Source organism: Papaver somniferum, chromosome 11, assembly GCF_003573695.1.
Source record: "Papaver somniferum cultivar HN1 chromosome 11, ASM357369v1, whole genome shotgun sequence".
Taxonomy (NCBI): Eukaryota; Viridiplantae; Streptophyta; class Magnoliopsida; order Ranunculales; family Papaveraceae; genus Papaver; species Papaver somniferum.
In genome coordinates, this window is record NC_039368.1 from 33,891,216 (window position 1) to 33,912,388 (window position 21,173).

The 21,173-nt window shown below is 36.9% G+C and overlaps 1 pseudogene; it reads left to right on the plus strand.

Annotated features, from left to right (window-relative positions):
* The first annotated feature begins 4,837 nt into the window (after positions 1-4,837).
* On the plus strand, positions 4,838-19,207 carry LOC113322232 (annotated as a pseudogene).
* Positions 19,208-21,173: the final 1,966 nt, after the last annotated feature.

Genomic DNA, 21,173 nt, shown 5'->3' on the forward strand with positions numbered 1-21,173 from the left:
ACGCAACATGAAGAGGTTATGTGTGGTTTGTATGGTAAGCATCTTGAACTTATGCATCACCTTTTTGTGGAGTGTAAAGTTATTAAGAGGGTGTATGATGGTATTAATCATAGCCTTCATTGCACTTAAAAAAATGATTTCATTATTGGTATGCAATCTATTTAATGCCAACTAAGACGAAGGTACCCAAATACACCACAATCTTTTTATTTCAACCTATAAGTTTGATACCAAGTGTGATCGTCTATGGACAAAGTCGAGACAATACAACAACTTGATATTCACTTGACAATAGTTACTGTACAAAAACGATTGACTATAGGATCAAAGTCAAGTGATTAGGATTAACGTACAAGTGTATTTACTTATAATTATAATTGTGGAAATTAAAAGTAAATAACACAAACAATATTTGGTTAACGAGGAAACCACAAATGCAGAAAACCCCCGGGACCTAGTCCAGTTTTGAATACTCTCAGAATTAAGCTGATACACAAAGTACAATACCAACTTCATATAGTTGATACCAAGTAAACCACCCCTAGTTACTTAGTTCCTTCAGTATCCCTGCATCTACAACCTATCGGTCACGCACGTGAATCCCAAGACATCAAATCAATCTTGAGTTGCTTTACCGATATAAAGTCTTAAGCACTCAACTCATTTTGATCGTCTTCCAAACAATAAAGGAACGAAGCTGTTTGGTATCTACTCCAATAATCTTTTAGAAAAAGATTCATTGAGTTATGACAAAGGCTCTTCCGTTTAAACAAGTAACTCATTTGTTGGGTAAGATCAATCCAAATCACCAACTTAGATTCGGACTCACCACTATCATATTCGGATATTAAAGAATACCACCAAATGATAGTTACCGATCTATACAACTTTATAATCAGAAAAAATCTAATCTAAGTCGCATCCCGGCCGATCAAGATGTGTGCACAAATCACGAGATACGAAAACCAATAAGAAAAATCTTATTGTCTTCAAATCTTTAATTGCCTTCTTATGTACCTGCACAACACAAACTTGAATCTACTTATGATCGATCACACACATAACAGAGTATGTTAACAATGGATGATCACAAGTTCTTTTTAGATCTTAAAACAACTCTAAAGATCCCGTCAATACTTTGATCTATTTTGAGTGACCCATACATCAGAAGAGCAGGCTCTCAAAAATAATCAAACTAGGTGCAATCAAAATTTCAACAACCGTTAGTCAATAATCGAAAACTAAAATAACAATGCAATTTTCTAGTTTCCCACCAACGGTACTTGTAGAACTTGTGGATCCCATAAAAGTCTTTAAACGAGCGGTCGTAAAAGATTTTGGATAATTAGGGTATTTTCCTCTGCGAATAGATGGATCCACCAAAAACAACACAAATGAAGTTTGCTTGGTTATTAGGATAGTATGCTATATATGCAAACTCAACTATTTATATACCAAGGTTGTTTGGACAACAGAAAAAATTCCAAAATCGAAAATATTCTCAAGATATGAAATAAGTACCTAATTCCGGTTTTCCAAATTCCAACTAATATCCAACCTACAATTTTGAAATCTCTCATTAGAAAATATCTAATATTAGTTTAGCGCTTAACTAATATAACTTCCAAGAGATAGGTTTTGATTTGCTGAAAAATAAAAAGCATATAATAAAAAATCTTAATCAAGAGATTCTTCATAATTTCGGATAGGGTGTTCCTTGAGTATAAGGAATATCTTTGGACAATAAAAGATAAGAACTATACCCATGTCCAAATTATGTCGACATTTGGAACTTTCCTAATTGGCATACCCTGATTCCATACTCACACAAAACCGAAACGTAATATATGAATATGAAGGATAGGTTTTGCTATTGGGACCGGTTATACCATGACTAGCTCCTAACATAGGTCATGATCGGTTCTACCAAGTCTCAAAATATAGGTAGGGATCGGTTCTACCTTGACTCCCAACAATAGCTAGGATTGATTATACCATGTATCCCAAAATATGGTAAGGATCGGTTCTACCAAGGTTCTAGACATAAGTCAAGATCGGTTATGCCAAAGTTATTACCTATGTTCGAATTGGTCATCCAATAGCCAAAACGCCTATTGATTTCCTTTAGATTACGAAACAAGTTTCGTATATGTACTTCCTTTAAACAAATGTAATCAATCATAGTTTCCTATGATAAAATCACACCTATATCCAATACACAATTAAGTAACGAGTTACATAGATTATGTCGATGTCACATTTACGAAGTTCAAAAGATAAACGCTATACTTCGTAATCAAATATTCATCCTTGACACTTTGATCAAACTAAAATGATCAAGTCTAATACTAGAGTATTAAATATAACTTCGCATGTTATGTTTTCAATCTTAAATGACTTGTAAGCAATGATAGGAATGGAAACAAGTCAAGTCAATATCACAATACCTCAAGTGGAAGGATGATGTATATCTTCACGTCTTCAGAGTAATACTTGTATGTCTCAACATTCCTAGCCTAAACGAAGTTGGTCTCTAGTACATTTAATCAAGCGACTCTAATTGAGTTTTGATACTAAAATATGACAACCAAACTTGACATGCCAATCTTAGTGGGTTCAACCGAGAAATGGTCTAACACCAACACTACACATATTCAGATTGACATGAACGCTTTTACGGTGGTAAGTTTCACTACTTGGTATATTAAAAAATCTAGTTGTGGTAAACACTTTGATAACATCCAGGTGAATGAATCTGGTTTGACTGCCACTGTCTTATCTGAAATGGGTGTATGGGCAGCAAGTAACTTAGTTGCTCAAAGTAATATAAATAACATAGTTGTAAATATTAACTTAGTTGTTCATGTTTAAACATAACCGAATAGTTGGTATTTTAATAGATAAAATCAAAAAATGGGTTCACGACCGCTGTTATCTTTAATGTGGTACGAATATCTTGCAAGAATTATAAACTAGTTGATATACATTATATTGAGTTTTCACCTGCTTATTTTGAATCAGACATAAATGTAATACTAGGGCTGTCAACGGTACCTAACGGAACGAATAATATATATATGGTATCCAAATCCGTTACTTTTTTACCGGATATGCATGTCCGATAATTTTCCTTTGGACAATATAGAGACTCATTTCCTTATTGAATCCTTTAAGATTAATTCCGATATAATTGTCCAAAAACTATATAAGAAAGAAAAAAATCCCATATCGTTTTGTGTGTTTAATCAATTCTTTTTCTCGTGATTCCAAAATCGTAACACCATTCTAACTTTGATGAATTTACCGTATATTCATTTATTTTCGAATAAAATCATCGAACACATATAAAAGATTAGGTAATTTTTTAACTTACAATAATAGTTTTATATACATATATTTATGTTATCAAATATCGAATCTTTTAGGATAGTATATTCCGATAAGGAAAAAAACAATATCTTATGAGATAATGACGTATCATATAATATCTGAAACTTCGTGTAATATTCTAAAATGATCCAATATCGTATGGATAATATCAAAATTATCTAATATCCGCAACTTCGAATAATGTCCTAAAATTTTGGTACATACTTGACGAGATGATGAATATTTAGTATCCATTAACATGCCTATTCACTAAAATCTGAAATCCGCCCATAAGCGGAATACCATTTTTTGGGTGCTACTCATTTTTGTGGGGGACTATGAAGTGCTTAGGACATCTGTGCGACACTTATAAGGTGTGTCCTTAAGTGAAAAAATAACTAACTTACCCTTTACTCAAATTTTATTTATAACTAACACAGTAACCACCTAAACCTAATCTTATAAAATTTAATTGAATCAAAATTATTTAACAAAAAAATTATGATTGACAAATTGAGTAGTAATCAGAAAATTGAAGTTGTAAAAAGAAGTTCGGCTAGAAATTTCATGAAAGAACCCTAGTCGAACTAGCCGAACCCGATGAACATGAAGAACAATTCGGTTATTTCGGAAAAAAAAATCCCAGACGAACTTTCTAGTTTCCTAGCCGAACTTTCCGTAAATGTGTATTCGGCTAATACGAAAAAAAATCCTAACCAAAATTTTTGTAAATGAATGTTCTGATTTATCTTAGGTTCTGCTTGGAACATGGTGGTCTCGATATTGCCGAACATAACTCTGTAAAACATGAGATAAAAATTCGGCTAGTTGTTCTTGAGTTTTCTAAGCCGAACCTAGTCCACACACCATTAAGGAGGATGCTCGGCTCCCTGTACTTCTGTTTTCCTAAACGAACCTAGTCCAAGACTCCATTAAAAAGGATGTTCGACTATCTATATTTTTGTTTTCCTAGCCGAACCTATGACTACTTTGCCGATCTACCCTTTAAAGTTTCATTTTTATATGTCACTCATGACCGGAAGATTAAAGTTTCGCATTCCTCAAAATTGCTTTCAAATCACTCATTTTTATTACAAGAATTTCAAAACTTAGTTTTCGTTTTTTTTTTGCACAAACTCTTCTTCTTCTTCTTTGTAAAAACAATATTGATAATAGTTCACAAACAATTAATTAACTTAACTTAGTCTGTAGCTTAACTAATTAAGAATGAGACACTTCGGCCATTAAGCAAAATACATAGATAAGGAGATAAGGGATAAGGGATAAGGGGTGTTGAAAATTACTTCAAAATAACCCAGTAACCTTAAAAATAGAGTGATGCCCAAAAAATCGAATTGGCTGCCAGTGAGACCAATTCATTGGATCCAGTTATCCGGATAGCCCAGCCCATAATCAAGTTCGTTTTTAAGTTTCACTAGGCAGTAGGGCCGAACAGTCGGCACCATTTCTTCTCTGTTTGACGATGCAGTGAAAATAAACAAGAAAATCCAAAGAAAACGGAGTAGAAAAGAAACTTATAAAGTGAGACTGAGAGAAGAAAGTTTGAATGCCCTTGATCGGAGAAAGTGTAAAAAATCAAGTTGTTAGTTTCCGTAGGCAATCAAGGTAAGATCTAACTGCAAAGTTAATTTTATTTCATTTTTTTTTTTTTTGCGTTTAATTGATTGAAAAAATATCTTAGGGTTTTATGAATTCATGCATGTTGCAGGATACGATCTCGAGTTGAAGGACAGTTCCAAATTTTATCAAAGGTTGGTTTCTTGTAATCCGAAGTTAATTTAAAAGTTATTTGAAGTGATTTCTAGGGTTTATCAAATTGATTCTGATTTTTGGGTTTACTGAAAGATGATTTTAATTTAGTTAGTGATCTTCTAATGTTATTATCAGGTAAACCCAAAAATGAGTAAGCTTATGATTCTGGGATTGAGGGGTTACCTTTTTTGATCAACATAGTTAGAGTTCAATTGTCATTTGGGATGGCTAAATTTAGGTTTTCGTTGTTTATGATGGGTGATCTATAGTGCAACCGGACGTTAAGTGGCTGTAGTTGTTGAGGAGTTTTAGGTCTAGAAAAAAGATTTTTACTGGTGATCTTAAAAATTTTGGAGAACAGAAAATGGGTGGACTTATGTTTTTCTTTTACCTCCTTCACATTAAGGATAATCAAGAGGTATGCTGATGGAAACAAACGAGCAAACTCTGAGAAAGTCCATAGTGATGATGGGACTGCAGGTGACTCCATAGTAAAGTAGTCAATTTGCATAGGATATTGGATGATTGATATCTTAAGATGAAGCTTATAGACTGATATGCTGGGCGTATAAACGGAAAGGATATAATGAGTTTACCTTGCGTATACCTTAAGTGATATTTTGAGCGATTGGCAAATTGATGGACTTACTATATCTTCATAATGTAGCAAAAATTTTATGCAAATTTAGCACAAAAATCTCGTGGAAGGAGTATTGGTTCTTGTGGATGTATTTTATGGTTTAAAATCTTTAGATTGTAGACTAAGAAAAATATCTACATATGAGGATCAAGACTACTAGCTTTGTAGAGAAGCTTTAATATTATGGGGTCGGCTATCTTATACCAGTTCCTTTGGGAGGTTGGTTAAAATCATTTAGGTGTGCCGGTAACAAGGAATCTAGGACACATGGTAGTAGTCTGACACAGCAACGTAGGAATTTCCAAATTAGTCTTCTTTAGACATTTTCTAGTGTATTTGTTATAAGTTTATGTAAGCTAATGGAATTTATCTCTATCAGGTTTCCCTCTTCAGAGACATTGAAAAAACTTGACTCAGGCTAGGATTTAGCTGTAGATAAAAGTATCACAAAAGAACCCCTTGAGGTTTTTATGTCATTAGATGGTCGAGAACATTTCTTTTTTTTCTCATTTATGAAAATGCTTTCTTTTATTATTCTCTTAAAACTGTAAATTCAGTGCGTGTCATTACTTATATTATCATATATGGGCTGAAGTCTTTCTGTTTGATTCTACATTATTCAAATTTCATAAACATGTTTATAAACCATTTGCAGGTGCCGTTGTTTGGGGCTTTTGTATATGTTCTATTTGACAAATTAGATGTCTTGAGGAGCCTTTTTAAGAAGAGAGAACTGGTGTTATCAAGTGATGTGGACGAATGTCTTCAAAATTGTATTCTCCTTAACTCTTTTATATTACTTCAATTTCATAGTATGTTTAGATCAGTCATTGCTCATTTTAGTGTTTTTGAAGGAAAGACATGAATCATATTCATGTGGCCACCTTTTTTAAATTAGACTTCTGACTGTGCAGCAGTTGCAATTCATAAATGTGGTGGGGAAACTATTTAAAGCCAAATTGGGAAATCTAAAACTTTTTTTATTGCTATAACGTCTCGATTGATTAATTAATTTGTTTGGGTACTTCTTTAATATATGTATGTATATGTCTAAGCTAAGCAATCGCACAAATGACTTTTTTTGTGTTTAATATTTGGCCCTTTTACCATTTAAAAACGATAAAAATATCAAACGCGGGCATTATATACCTTCTCGGTCTGGTAATTACAATGAGATTTTTTTCTTTGTTTTTCTTCGTGAATTACCTTTTTATTAATTCCTAAAACCATGTCTTTTTTTTGTTGATTCATGTTTTTCTGGTTTCAAAATTGTACTCGATGGTATTCAACTGTCAATAAATCTAACCAGTAACAAGTTTTTATTTAATCCATATTAGTCTTAGCCCATCCACGCAGAGCCGTTTCTGTATTTCCAAAGAAATTTCCCTCCTCAAGGTCATAGTGAACTGAACAAGAGTTCTTCCAAAATTCGGTTAAATTTTTGGAATGGCTTAAGCTGGCTATAGTGTACTATATCTTAACTCGTACGTTACTGTTTACTTGTGCAGGGAAGCTTACATCACATTTCCTGGTTCCAGTTTCTCCCTTTGGAATCTGACCTGATCCCCGAAAAAGGGTTGATACACTATCTTTTTTCTTAGTTTCTTATTTAACTGATTGGTAAGAAGAAAAAGTTGAGGCTATCATTCTCATTGTTTTGTTGAATGTTCATCTCTCGTGATTTTTGCAGTGCTAAAGGTGAACAGAAAGATGCTGCTACATCGTTGGTACTTTCAGCCCATGTACAGCTGCAGAAAGAAGGATTTCTTAGCACTTGGACAAACTCTTTTGTTGGCCCATGGGATCCATCTCAGGGAATTCATAATCCTGGTAATCATCTTTAGTAAGATTTATGATCTACTATCACGGCTTCCGGAAACCTGCTCGTCTTATACCTTTTCTGTATCATAGATGACAAAATCAAGCTCTGGCTTTTCCTTTCCGGGCGTCATTCATCAGTTGTTGAAGCTGCTCAGACTGCAGTATCTAAACTAAGAGGTACTTTCCATGATGTTTTCTCGCATCAGTAGAATGGATAACTTTGGGATGTTGATCTACTAAATGTCACATCTTAAGTTCTATAGGGTATTGGTCTCATTTACTTGTTGTTATAATTGGCTTGGTGAAAGTTTGCTGCATAACATCCTTCACAATTATTTTGTCAAACCATAACATCATGTATTGTGTTGTTTATGTAAAGTTGTCAGCTCTGGTCTTTGGTTGTCCCCTGGAGACTCTGAGGAGGTTGCAGCAGCTTTATCACAGGCTCTACGTAACTGTATTGAGAGGTTCGGATTTTTATTTTGGTTGTTTTTGTCAAATTTTGGGATTGTTACGAAAGTCAAAAGTGAAAATGATTCTTCCTTTAATTGCAGAGCTTTAAGAGGGATGTCCTACCAGAGATATGGAGATGTATTTGCAAGATGCCATCCTTTTTCACAAAGTGGAAAGACTTTCAGGTTTTTAGATCATAGACATCTAATAATGAAATTTATTGCTCTTGTATTTTGGGTTCATCATTTGTTCACTGCTTTGTATTTTCAAATGGACTGGTGCTTATTTTTTTATTTTATCGGTGTTCAGTGGTTTAGGTATTATAATACTGCCGTGCACAACTTTATTCTCTTGGTATCAAAATGCGAAAGTGCATCTTCTGTCTGCTGCTTCTACGACTCATTTGCAAAGTTCCACTTTAAGTTCTGAACTGTCACCTTAATAAAGTAGGTTTAGTTTAGGAAATTACAAATACGACAGAAACATCATGGCTTGTTACTCTGTAACCTCTCTAACAATTGAGATAATTCTTAAAATACTCCCGCCTTTTGACACCAATGATCATTGTCAATATAACACAGCAACATAATATCAACTATCTTTCAAACATGCATTATTACAGTGAGTGCTTTACTAATGTGTTAACTTTACTGTTAGAATTTCAGCAAAGGAATACATGCATTGCACTTCATAGCGTTAAAAGATTTGATCCTTCTTGTAGTGAAAAGCCTTATCAATTAGCTCGTCTTTAAGTGAACTAGGCATGGTTTTATGTTTATAACTTTTCAAAACTCATTTATGTTTTCAGGAGAGTTCACCCTACATTGGAATTCATCTTTGCTGCCACCGAGGAAGCTATCTTTGTGCATGTCATAATATCTGCGAAGTTCGTATTTCCTGGAAGTTTTATTCTATCTTTTATTTGTTGAATCCTTCTGCTCATAAAATAACAGAAAACTCTATGTAATTTGGATGTCTAGGCACATCCGGACGCTTTCTGGTCATGACATGGAGAGGGTTGTAAAACGCCGCTCTTCTAGTAACTACGCAGAAAGATTCCCTGGTAGGCATTCTTTCACACTCATTATAAGTATCAGTTTGTTTCTGGGAAATGTTGTTCCCCGTCTCTTTTAGAGTGACAAGTTCTGTAGAGACAAATTTACCTCATAACAGGTTTTTACTAGAAGTTCTTACTTTCTAGCTTTTTCGCTATCATAAGACGGCATTGCTCTTGGTTGTATGATCATGAGTATGCAATATTTCTCTGCAAGTCTGATCACATGTTGGCAATTGCACTTTTGGCAGTTATTGTTGCTCCTCATGGAATGCGAGGTGGAGTTACAGGGTGCTGTCCTAGTGATCTTGTGAAGCAAGTGTACTTAAGGTATAAAGCTGGTTTTTGATTGGCTTCACAAAAATTTCTGGCTTTAGATAGTTCAAATGGAGAAGCCATATGGAGATACGGCATCAAAAGTGTTTCCTATTTACCACAAAGAAGAGTTTAAAAGCTGAGGCTTGGTATATGTTTAACCCATTGTCTTCATTTCCTTTTCACATTGTTTAACAGTTCCAGCAAGAACAAGGCTTTGAATGGGTTCTCGGTTCTCGGTGTACCTCTTCATGCTGCACAAGCTTCTGGGTGCCAGCTGAGGGGGCAAAGTTGTTATGTTGAGGTTACCCTTGGCTGCCATGGAACCGAAGCTGAAAAGGGCGATGAGAAGCAATCTTCAGGAGATAATTTTCGAGCTCCTGAAGGAACATTTATTTATCCTTCTGAGGCTGTGTTGGTACCCGTTGTGCGTACAGTGTCTGCTAGATCTTCCCTAAAAAGGTACGTCTACTTTTTTTTGCAGTGTAAAAGAACATTAATTTTAGTAACTTGGATAACATGGGTTATATGGACTGCAGACTCTGGCTACAGAACTGGGGTGGCGCATCACACTTCGGTTCGTCTTTCGCTATGAACTGGTAAGTCTCGTTAAGTACATTCTCACTGCTCAATTTTTTAATTATATCAGAATGTGATTGGGTCTACCGCACATACATTTATAGAAACAGTGTCCAAAATGACAAATTTAACGGATTCTTAGATGTGTTAGTTTATAATGTGTATCAACTTTGCTCCGTGCTTCTACTGGCGTTAATCTAGGATAATAGTACCCATGTTTTAATGGTCAACCAGTGTATATTCCTTTTCCTTTTATAGTATATTTTCGATGAGAAGGTGGAACATGGTGATAGTAGAATTCGTCCCAACTAATAGTGATGCACGAGATGCACGCGCTTAAAACTAGTAACTATATATCTTATAGACAATTAACATATGGAAATATTTATGCCGGTGATAATTATGCATCTAGCAGGTTGGGACGCGTTTAAATGATTTTTTTATGGTAAATATTTATGTTTTCTAGTACGGAAATGAAAAGGGTATCAGTTTCTGTTATTTCTTCTTTCTGAGTTCTTAACATTGTTGTCATTCTAGTTTGGGAATCGAAAGCGCTGGTAGGCTCGAATTTGTAGATGGATCACAACATAACTACGACAGTAGCAGCGACAGTAATTCTAGTAGCATCAGCAGCATTAGTAGCACATCTAGTGATAGTGATGATAAAATGACCTCTGCAGTTGGTGACCTCGAAGCAGATGCTGACTCTCTGACTTGTAGGCAGTCCGGTTTCTCTTCTGTTGATCAGTTTGAGAATGACTACAAACAGGTAAACCGGCTTTGTGGTTTTCTTGTTTCTATGCTGATTGGCGCTTGCGGTAGATTATGAGGCTTTCGTTTCTGTTTTTCAATATTCATTATTATGTGTATGCTGGCAAAAAATTGAACTCTATTTGCAGATCATTAATTTCTGTAACCATTATATCTATTCTAAGTATCAGGTTATTATTTAGACTAGTTTTTGCTCAAAGAAATTACTAGGTTATTATTTTCTTCGGCTATTATAGGCCTTATTTACAACTTCTTAGCAAGTCATTCTCATGAAATTTATTTTTATTTTGAAGGCTACTGAACTACTCCTTGTTTTTGAGGGTGTTTTTCTTTTTTTCTTAAAGTAAACAATAGTTGTCCACTTGATGGGTTGACAGATTTAAGCTAGTTGCTGTGTGGAATTGTTAAATCAAGATCTTCTTTGTTTTTCGACCTGCATTTAACAATTTAATTTAGTCCTTTTTTGTTTTTATTTATTTTGTCTTTCCATATCTATAATGATTGCCAGTAATCAAGCCAGTAATGCTGCCGGAGCATGTGTTTATTTTAGGTGTCAAAGCGCCCTCGGCTAGGTGTTACAGAATCATTTGGTGGTCCAGGGACTGTCATAGATGCAACCACAGAGGCGTATAAATCTGACTTGAGTCCTCTAGAAGCGAATGAGCCTTTTAGATGTCTCTGGGATTGGGATGACAATGACAAAAGTGGGGGACTGGATATTCACATACTTATTTCTGAATTTGGAGATTTCAGCGACTTGTTTGAGAGTGATACACTGCCTTTTGGTGAGGTAATCTCCTTGCCATGACTTCTGATGATACTTCTTGTGTTTTTCTAATTGACGCATGGGCACTATAACTATTACCAGTACTGCCGTTTTATTTTTATGCAACACGCCAAATGGGCTTAGGTCTATCCATCTATTTCATCAATCTAACTATTTATGTGATGCACATTTTTTTGTTGTTGTTAAGAAGCCAAGTCGCTGTTAAACTTATAATCTTGTGATATCACTTTGTTTTGTTTCTACATTTTACGCTCGTGGATGGCACCTTCAAAGCTTGTTACGCGTGATATATATTTTAAGGCTTGATTATTTTTGACCACAATTTTGTATCTGTTGTTGTTTTGTAGCTCCCAGGAATTGCAGATTCCCAAGCCCTTGTATTTTCAATGATGGATTGTGGTGAGATAATCAGTAGTCCTTGTATAGGTGGAATGGATACAGATCAGATGCTTTTACCTGTTTCTGGGTTTTCTTCTTTTGATGGTCTTAATCCACCTCCACCATCAGCTACAGAAGACTTTGCTGTCCAAACTCAAGATTCTACAAAGGATTCTCGTTTATCAGATCCAACAAGCAACTATTTAGCGCCACCCATTAGTGGTGAATTTGAGCATCTATCAAAAGCTGAAGCCATGTTGACATTTGCTTCAGAATATAGAGCAGTTGAAACAGCTTCCAGTGAGATATCTTCATCGATCTTCAGTAGTCCATACATCCCTGGATCTAAAAACATGGAAAGTTCATACTCAAGCACTAATTGTTACATATATGGTGTAATGCCTCCTCCTTGGTTAAATGCGCCTGACGAGAAACCCGGCAGTTTAAATGCAAAAGCTGGTTCAGTTAGGAACAATATCCTTAACCCTAAAAAATACTACACTCAAATCACAAGTTGGAAGCGAGAACGTGATAAAAAATTAATTTCTTGTAACAATAGCATTGCTTCCTGTGAGGGAGTTGCACCTTTTTCTGGTTCCAATTCTACAACTCCAGTCAAATCTCTCGAGATGAAAAAAGCTGATGTTACAGTTGAAGTTGCACATTCGCTTTTTCGTTTGAAGACCATGTTAGCTACCGAAGTTGAATGTTTCCTGTTCCAGGCATCTATGTGCAGGACAAGGCATATGCTATTGTCTTCTTGTAATTCTGGATTTGCTGGACTGAATAGCAGGTCAACTGGAGGGACAACCGTCTCAGATCAGCTTCGAGGTAACCAAAATTTTCCGTCTGACAAGATGTCAAGCATATACGAAGTAAAAAAGAAAGACTCTGTACCTGTCAGAATAGTAGGCAACTTGGACATAGGGATGCTTGATGGGCCTGTTAGTGCACCAGTAGGGGTTTGGCGCTCGGTTGGAGTTCCTAAAGGCGCAAAACCTACACGTTCTCCTAGTATTGAAAATACTTCATCTTTTGGCCATAATACCTTTAATGAGGAAGGCACAGTTATGTATGGGCTAACGCAACCTCTTCAAGAACTTCTGGACAGCATTCCTTTGCTTGTCCAACAAGCTACTTCATTTGTCGATGTGTCCCTAGATTCTGACTGCGGTGATGGTCCTTATGGCTGGCTAGCATTACAAGAACAATGTAGACGTGGATTCTCTTGTGGCCCATCCATGGTACATGCAGGTTGTGGTGGGCTTTTGGCCACAGGCCATTCTCTGGACATTGCTGGTGTTGAGCTACTTGATCCGATTTCAGCCAGTGTAAGCAGCTGATACTGATCTGTTGCCACTTCTATTTTGTGCATTTTTAAATATTGATCTAATTCTTAGGGAAAAGGCTCTGAGCTTTCCATATAGATCCGCGGTGCTTGATCTGCTCTGTTACTTGCATTAGTTGCATTCTTATCTGAGCTAGACCTGAAGTTAATCTTTAGCCTCGTGTGACCTTTTCAAAAGGATCTTTGCAATAGGTAGCAAGCGCTAAAGCTGCAAAAATCTCAGATTATGTATTGGTTAGAGATTTGGCTGCCAAAACATCAACTTAGTTGTTTATTCATGAACGAGTTGACTATGGTCAAACTCTTTAGACAGGATAAAACAAATTCTAACTCCTGATAAGGAGTACTTTTTCCGTTATTGGCTCCAAAACTTGCTAATGCAGAAAAGTTTCTTGCAACAGGTACATCCATCCTCTGTAATTAGTTTGCTGCAATCAGACATAAAAGTAGCTCTGAAATCTGCTTTTGGGAACTTGGATGGTCCATTAACTGTAATGGATTGGTGCAAAGGTCGTAGTCAGTCAGTTGATACGGCTGCTATAGGTGATGGATACATTGTAGATTCAGTTGTAGGTGAAGCAAGAGACTCGATAAACTCTATAACTCTGGCTGGTGGAGAGCCAATCAGTCCAAGTCAGTCATCTGGTGGTTCTACTTCTTCCCTGAAAGGTAATCTTTCCTTTTGTGAAATTGGATGCATTTGTGAAATATAGTTGTATCAACATATCTTTGGTGATTGTTTCCAGTGCCTAGTAGCATGGATGGGACCAGAATGGATGAGGGAAGCCAAAGGAGGTTGAACCAAGAAACAAGCAATTTGGAATCAGAGCAGCAGTCTCGTCTCCGGCCAACTCTTTTTGTGCTTCCATTGCCTGCTATACTTGTTGGGTATGTATTGAGCTCATTTGTTTTCAAGTAGATCCAATGCATGGCAATACTGGTAATAGGAAATCCTGGTACTGGTTTGGTTTCCTTTTTGTGATTTTTGTGACCAAAATGATCTGCTGGAACACGTGCTGGTTGTAAGGAAGCACAAAAAATGCAAAAAAAGGTTTTGAAGATTGAAAAAGATAATAGTGTTTGTATCAGAAGATTGTACAAAAAATGATCTGCACCATGTTTAGTTATCTTATGGTCGACATAATTTGTGACACGTATCTTACTCATGGTTTTAATAAAAATATATATCGAGATTGGATAAGCACGAATATAAAATTTGTTATAATAGGTATCAGGATGATTGGCTGAAGACATCCACAAGCTCCCTACAGCTATGGGAAAAGGCTCCTCTTGAACCGTATGCTCTACCTAAGACTGTAAGTTTCTTAACAATTTAATGTCGATGATCTTAAATTATTTACAATTTGGTTATGATGCAAAGTCTTTGTTGTTTTGCAGATGACCTACTCTGTTATCTGTCCGGACATTGGTTTCCTTACATCTGCTGCTGCTGATTTCTTTTTGCAGTTAGGAACTGGTGAGTATGTTGTTGGATTGGCTTCTCTATTTCTACAGTATCATATGAGAAATTAGATATGTCGGTACTGTAGTAACTGTACATCTTGATTTCACTATAAAACCTCATTTGCTGGATGTTTTGGTCGAAAGCTATTAGCGTCAATGACAAACCCTAGTCTGTTGCGTGCCAAACCCACGTAGTTGGATGTGTAAAGCTATTGACAGTTGAATTCTCTAATTTGTGAACTGTGCAATTAAATTCCCGTCTGGTCTAGTTGATCCACTCCAAAATATCCGAATTTCTTCATAATTGTATAAATACATCCGAAACAAAACTAAGATTTTTAGTTCCTGTCATCAAAGTAGGAGCATCACATGGGTTAGTACTAATCTATTGCCTTGAAGGCAGATACAGACGGTTCAGGTTATTTGTGTTTATTCACACTCTTAACTCGGGCCGGTTCCGAGCCATTAGATTTCTAGGATATATCTGATAACCGAAACCGTGGTTGTTCGGTATAACTTAAGTTGGACTTTGGGCACGAAACTAAAATAAAATGAAAATCTTGTCCCATTGAAGTCTTTGTGATAGTTGAATTTCTCTCCTGTTTTCTTTTTATTAGTGTTATTTTTTAGATCTCAATTTCGGCGTAATTTTGCATCGTTTCACCTACTTTGCTTCTGATGTGAGGGTCCAACTGAAACGCTTGTGCATCCAAACTCTTACTAGTCTCTCTTTTCAGTATATGAATCTTGCAAACTGGGCATTCATTCGCCTCAAAATATAGGCCAGATGGACTCAGGCTCCGGGAAGTTATCATCATCAGGGTTCGTTCTAATTGATTGCCCTCAATCTATGAAGATAGAAAGTGGTGGCACATCTTTTATGGGCTCAATAAGTGATTATCTCTTAGCTTTATCCAGTGGTTGGGATTTAAAGAGCTTCCTTAAATCTCTTTCGGATGTTATAAAGACTCTTAGAATCGGTTTGAATTCTACAATACATCAGAAAGAAGGCAATACATGTCCTACCACTGTAAGTGTGATCTTCCTTTTCCCTATTTACACAAGTTGATTTTGTATTTATCAGGATAATTCTAAAGGAAGGTGTTAACTGTTAAGTTTTAATTCTTAGCTGTAATTGTTGATGTTTCGTTTTGCTTTTTTATTTTTCTGGCATTGTTAGAACTAGCTGGTTTAGGCCTTCATTGAAATAGCTTAAATCACCTAGTCTCCATTTTCCTCGATAGAAAACTCAGAACAGAATGGTTCTGTCCATGTGAAATCAGGAAAACTGGGCTACAAAGTGAGGATCTAAGATACTTATTGAGAAACCACCGGATACTCCGTATTTGGAGTCAGGGCCAGGAGGATGAGTAGCCAACCGATACTAATATTATTTCAATTGATATGCTCTTTTACCTATGAAAATTCAAGTTTGACCCGAAATCAAGCTCTGTGGAACAGGTTATATATGTGGTTTGCCCCTTTCCTGAGCCTGTTGCTGTTTTGCAAACTCTGGTGGAGTCTTCCACTGCTCTTGGATCAATCAGCCTTTCTTTAGAGAAGGAGAGGAGATCCCTTTTTCGAAGCCAAGTTGGCAAAGCTCTAAGTTGCTCACCAGCTGCAGATGAAACCTCAATATCAAATGTTTTAGCACTTTCAGGGTTCAGCATCCCTAAACTGGTCCTGCAAATTGTAACCGTTGAATCCATCCTTAGGATCAGCAGCCCAGCGCTAATGAATCGTCCTTCTGAAAGAGATTGCTTTCACCGTTTACAATAAAGCTCGACGTGTAGCACGTTCACCGGGTAGTGGCGCTCAATCATTGTCTAGCACCGCAGGTAGATCTCAATCTGCACTGATGCAAATTAGTTCTCCTCCTATTCAGGGAATGTGGAAAGACTGTGTTACTCCTCGAATTTCAGGATCCTCCCTAACAAGAGAGGGCGAGCTTGATGCTAGCTCGAGATCGTGGGATAATTCTTGGCAAACATCAAGGGGAGTATTAAGCTGTGATCCGATCAGGTCTGGAGACAATTCTATTCCCGATGCTTGTCTGAAATATGCATTCGAACCACTCTTTATACTGGCAGAGCCTGGATCTATCGAGCTGGGGATTTCACCACAGTTCTTGGTAATGGAGTAACAGAGTCTTTGCGGTCATCTGCTGACGAGAATAGTGGCGTCTTTATGCAGACTTCAACTTCATCAGGGTGTGCTGACTCTGCAGGAGTTAGTCCTTTACTGCTTGGGTCCGAGGCTGATGGTTTTGGACCTAGCCATCCAAAGACTCCAAGTCTTCATTGTTGTTATGGGTGGACAGAGGATTGGCGTTGGCTTGTTTGTGTTTGGACAGATTCTAGAGGAGAATTGCTTGACAGTCATATATTTCCATTTGGTGGTATCAGTAGTCGTCAAGACACCAAAGGTCTCCAATGCATTTTTGTTCAAGTCTTGCAGCAAGGTTGCCAGATACTATCTTGTCCTTCCTCTGATATTGGAGCCATCAAGCCTAGAGATATTGTGATTACACGCATTGGATGCTTTTATGAGCTTGAACGTCAAGGTACAGCAATCTTTTCAAATTTACTGCTATTCATCCTTTCTTCTAATTTGGCAGTTTGTAATTTGTCTCTTCTGATTTCTGATTGGTATGCGTTGTTATTACATGTAGAGTGGCAAAAAGCCATTTACTCAGTTGGTGGGAATGAAGTTAAGAAGTGGCCTCTGCAACTACGCCATGCTTTGCCTGATGGTGTGTCTGCAAGTAGTAACGGGAGTTCGTTGCATCAACAAGAGATTAGTATGATTCAAGAGAGAACATTACCTTCTTCACCGAGCTCTTCCATGTACAGTCCCCAAACAAAATCTTCCAGCTTCATAAAAGGTGGTTTAGGGCAAACCAATACAAGAAAGCAACTTATGGGAGGACAAGCTGTAATTGACAGCTCAAGGGGGATCTTTCAGTCAGTACAGAGTATTAGCTTGGTAGGAGTTTCAATTGATCATTCCCTTCATCTGATCCTCCAGGCCGATGCATCTTTCACAGGTATTTTTTTGGTTCAATTGCTGCACGTCATTCATATTAATCAAAAAGTTTAAGGGTTAGCCTGTGCATATGTGTGTCATATTTTCTCCCATAGTTTGTATATACAATAATCAATGGTTTCTTAAGCATAAAAGTATCTCCTGGACGAATATTAAAGTTTTCTTTCTAGATTTTCGTCTTGTATAAAAGTATGAGTGCCCTGGTTATGATTGGTTTTTCATATCTTGGATAATGACCAAACTCTTGTACCCACCGTAGACCTACTCTGTGGAGTTCGAAATAAGTTTCAACTTAGGGGGGAGGACACCTCATCTTGAACCATTTCAAGGAAAGATATGGCCCTAGCAAAGTTCTATTTTTCTACATATGAAAGAATAAAAAAAAAATTATTTTCCTTGTGAAATTGCAACTGAATTATGTCTAGTGTACGCGCCAATAAAAGATGTGCAGGGTATTTTAAGCTCGTTTACTCACAAATTAAAATTTTCAACTGTGCAGGAGGAACTGGAGCACAAGGTGGTGGTAGTGGAGCAGTTTTGCCTAATAGCTACTTGGAGGGTGTCAACCCTGTAAAATCTCTTGGGTCTGCGTCGTCATCCTATGTTCTAATTCCCTCCCCCAGTATGCGTTTTCTGCCTTCTACACCTCTACAGCTTCCGACATGCCTAACCTCTGAATCCCCACCCCTTGCCCATCTTTTACACAGCAAAGGTTCTGCGATTGCTTTGTCAACCGGTTTTGTAGTCTCTAAAGCAGTTCCTTCTATCAGGTCAGATTTGCAGAGTACCATGAAAGAAGAGTGGCCATCCATTTTATCTGTCAGTCTTATAGATTACTATGGTGGTACCAACATGATCCAAGAAAAGATGGCTAAAGGAGGAATTACTAAGCATAGCAGAAATCTGAGTTCAGATTCTAGGGACCATGAAATAGAGACACATTTGATTCTTGAGTCCTTAGCAGCCGAGCTTCATGCTCTTTCATGGATGACAGTGAGCCCAGCTTACCTGGATCGTCGCTCTGCACTTCCATTCCACTGTGATATGGTTCTAAGACTAAGGAGGCTTCTTCATTTTGCCGATAAGCAACTCCTACGGTCAGATTCGGCACAAGTTTAGGCTCGGCAGGTGGTATGTGTAATTTTGGACCTAACTGTACAGGGTATCTTGGATGTTCATGTTCCTTGTAGTTGGCTCTTGTGGTTCTCAACTGAATTGAAGCTGGAGAGTGATCACTTGAAGTGCCTACTTGTACTAGTAGAATGTCTGTAATCTATTATTTTGTGTTTTGTAGTCCCCATTATTTTCGGTAGAATGCGTAGTGTAGTCTTGTAAAGTTGCAGAATAGTATTACCAATTCATAGAATGCCCATTTCCATCTTTGAGGGTGGTGAATACATAGTTTTCTATTTACAATTTTGTTGTGTTTTAGAGAGGAGTAATACAACAATTTAGGCAATTGAAAACCGGTACGTTAATTCATCTGAAATGCAGTTGAAAACCGGTACGTCAATTCATCTAAAGTAACTATACTAAAATGAGGAAATCGCAGAACCGCAAGTAGGTTTTCCATTAAGGTAGAACAAGAGTTTGAAGGAGGATGCTGTTGCAAGAATGGTACTCATTGTGGGAAAGGCTTTCATTTTTGACCAGTCGGTCAGTGAGATGCAGTTCGCGTGGTTAGTCTTTACACAAGTACTGTCCTGTTATAAATTGACACGTAACAACTGTCTAAAATGAAATTTCCCACCGAACTGGTGATGTAAAATTTTCATGATAACTCTCCGTTCGAGCCCTAAAACTGCATTACTGTTAATCAGAACCAACCTACAGTATAATTTTGTCGTTTTTGTTTTGAGAGAATGCTTCAACGAGAAGAAAAAACAAACAAAAAGTAATACAGCATGCCATTGCCAGCCTTTCACTTAATTTCTGTGGTCCCCACGTCACTTGAGGAGGCATTTTGCTTCCAAACAAAGCCTTTGTTCAACAACCCACCCCCACCCATGTGCTGCCGCTAAACCATTGGCACCAATAAACCTAATACGTGTCGAACGGCGATATGATATTAGACGAGTTAATTAACAAGATACGCTAATTAATTAAGTAGTATCACAATACAACCCTACCACGTTCTTCCTTTCTTCTTCTGTTACACCATCACTATCATACAGAATTACAGACTACACAAAAAAAATATCTCAAGCCAGTTGGTGCCTTGGTGGTTCTAGTATCACCAACCAGTTTGGAAAACACTGACTGTGAACCCTATTTTTAAATTCATCTAGACCATCTAAAATGTTTCATCACACCAACGGTCGAAAATGCATTAACTTTTTCTAAACTTTCAAACACTACATTCTTTTCCTTTTCAATTGGCTGATTCTACTCAATAAGGTTCAATTTTAGGCCTTCAGGAATGCAGCTTTCATCAAAAACATTCAGTCAGGCATTTCATCAAACAGATCTGCTATAGAAAGTATAGCTTGATGAGGAGCAATACATTGTACATTGCTTATGAAACCCCAAGGATAATAATTTGATAGACAAAGAGATTCAAAAGAGATTCAAGATCCATAATAAAGAAAATAAGATTTTATTACTAAATAAAACGAATTACATATCATCCATCATCATCATAATATAATACATCATACCCCATTCCTCCTCATCATCATACACAAACCACAGCCAAAACAACAACTCCCATGAAATCCAATACCAAAAACCCCCATCAAATAAATCATATTTAAAACATTAAATGAAAGACACCCATTTCCTCATCTTCAACCAAAACCCCTTCCAAGTCTTCAAATCTACCAAGATCTAATCTTCAGTGGAGATTCAAGTGAAAAAACGAGTAAATGAGTGAGAAAAGAAAAGAGACAGAGAAAGAAAGATATATCTGTTCCTAACTAATAGAGTTGGTAGATGATGATCTAGAAAAGTAATCCGAAAACAAGAGCTGTTAACGAAGCGAAAACAGCAGGAACGAAAGAAGTAGCATCAGAAGTAGGACTTGGTGCAGGTGCATCAGCAGCTGCAACGTTCTGGACTGATGAAGCAGCCATGACCATGAAGATCATTGCAATGAACACTCTCATCTTCAATGTTGATTCCATTTCTTCGTTAGAATTTAGGCCTCTGCGAGATCTCTTAAGGAGGATGAGGAGAAAGTGAAAAAGAGAGAGCTTGCAGAAACGCAAAAGACTGAGAGATAAAGAAAGAGTACTTCTGTTTTTTTAAGTGGGAGGAAGTAATGAGAGGAGTGTAAGGGTTTTATAAACAGAGATTTTCGGGCAGTCTGACCGTAGTTTGTGACCGTTTCGTTTTAGGGTTTTTTTTTTTTTTGAAGGTGCCCGTTGTAGACAGGTTG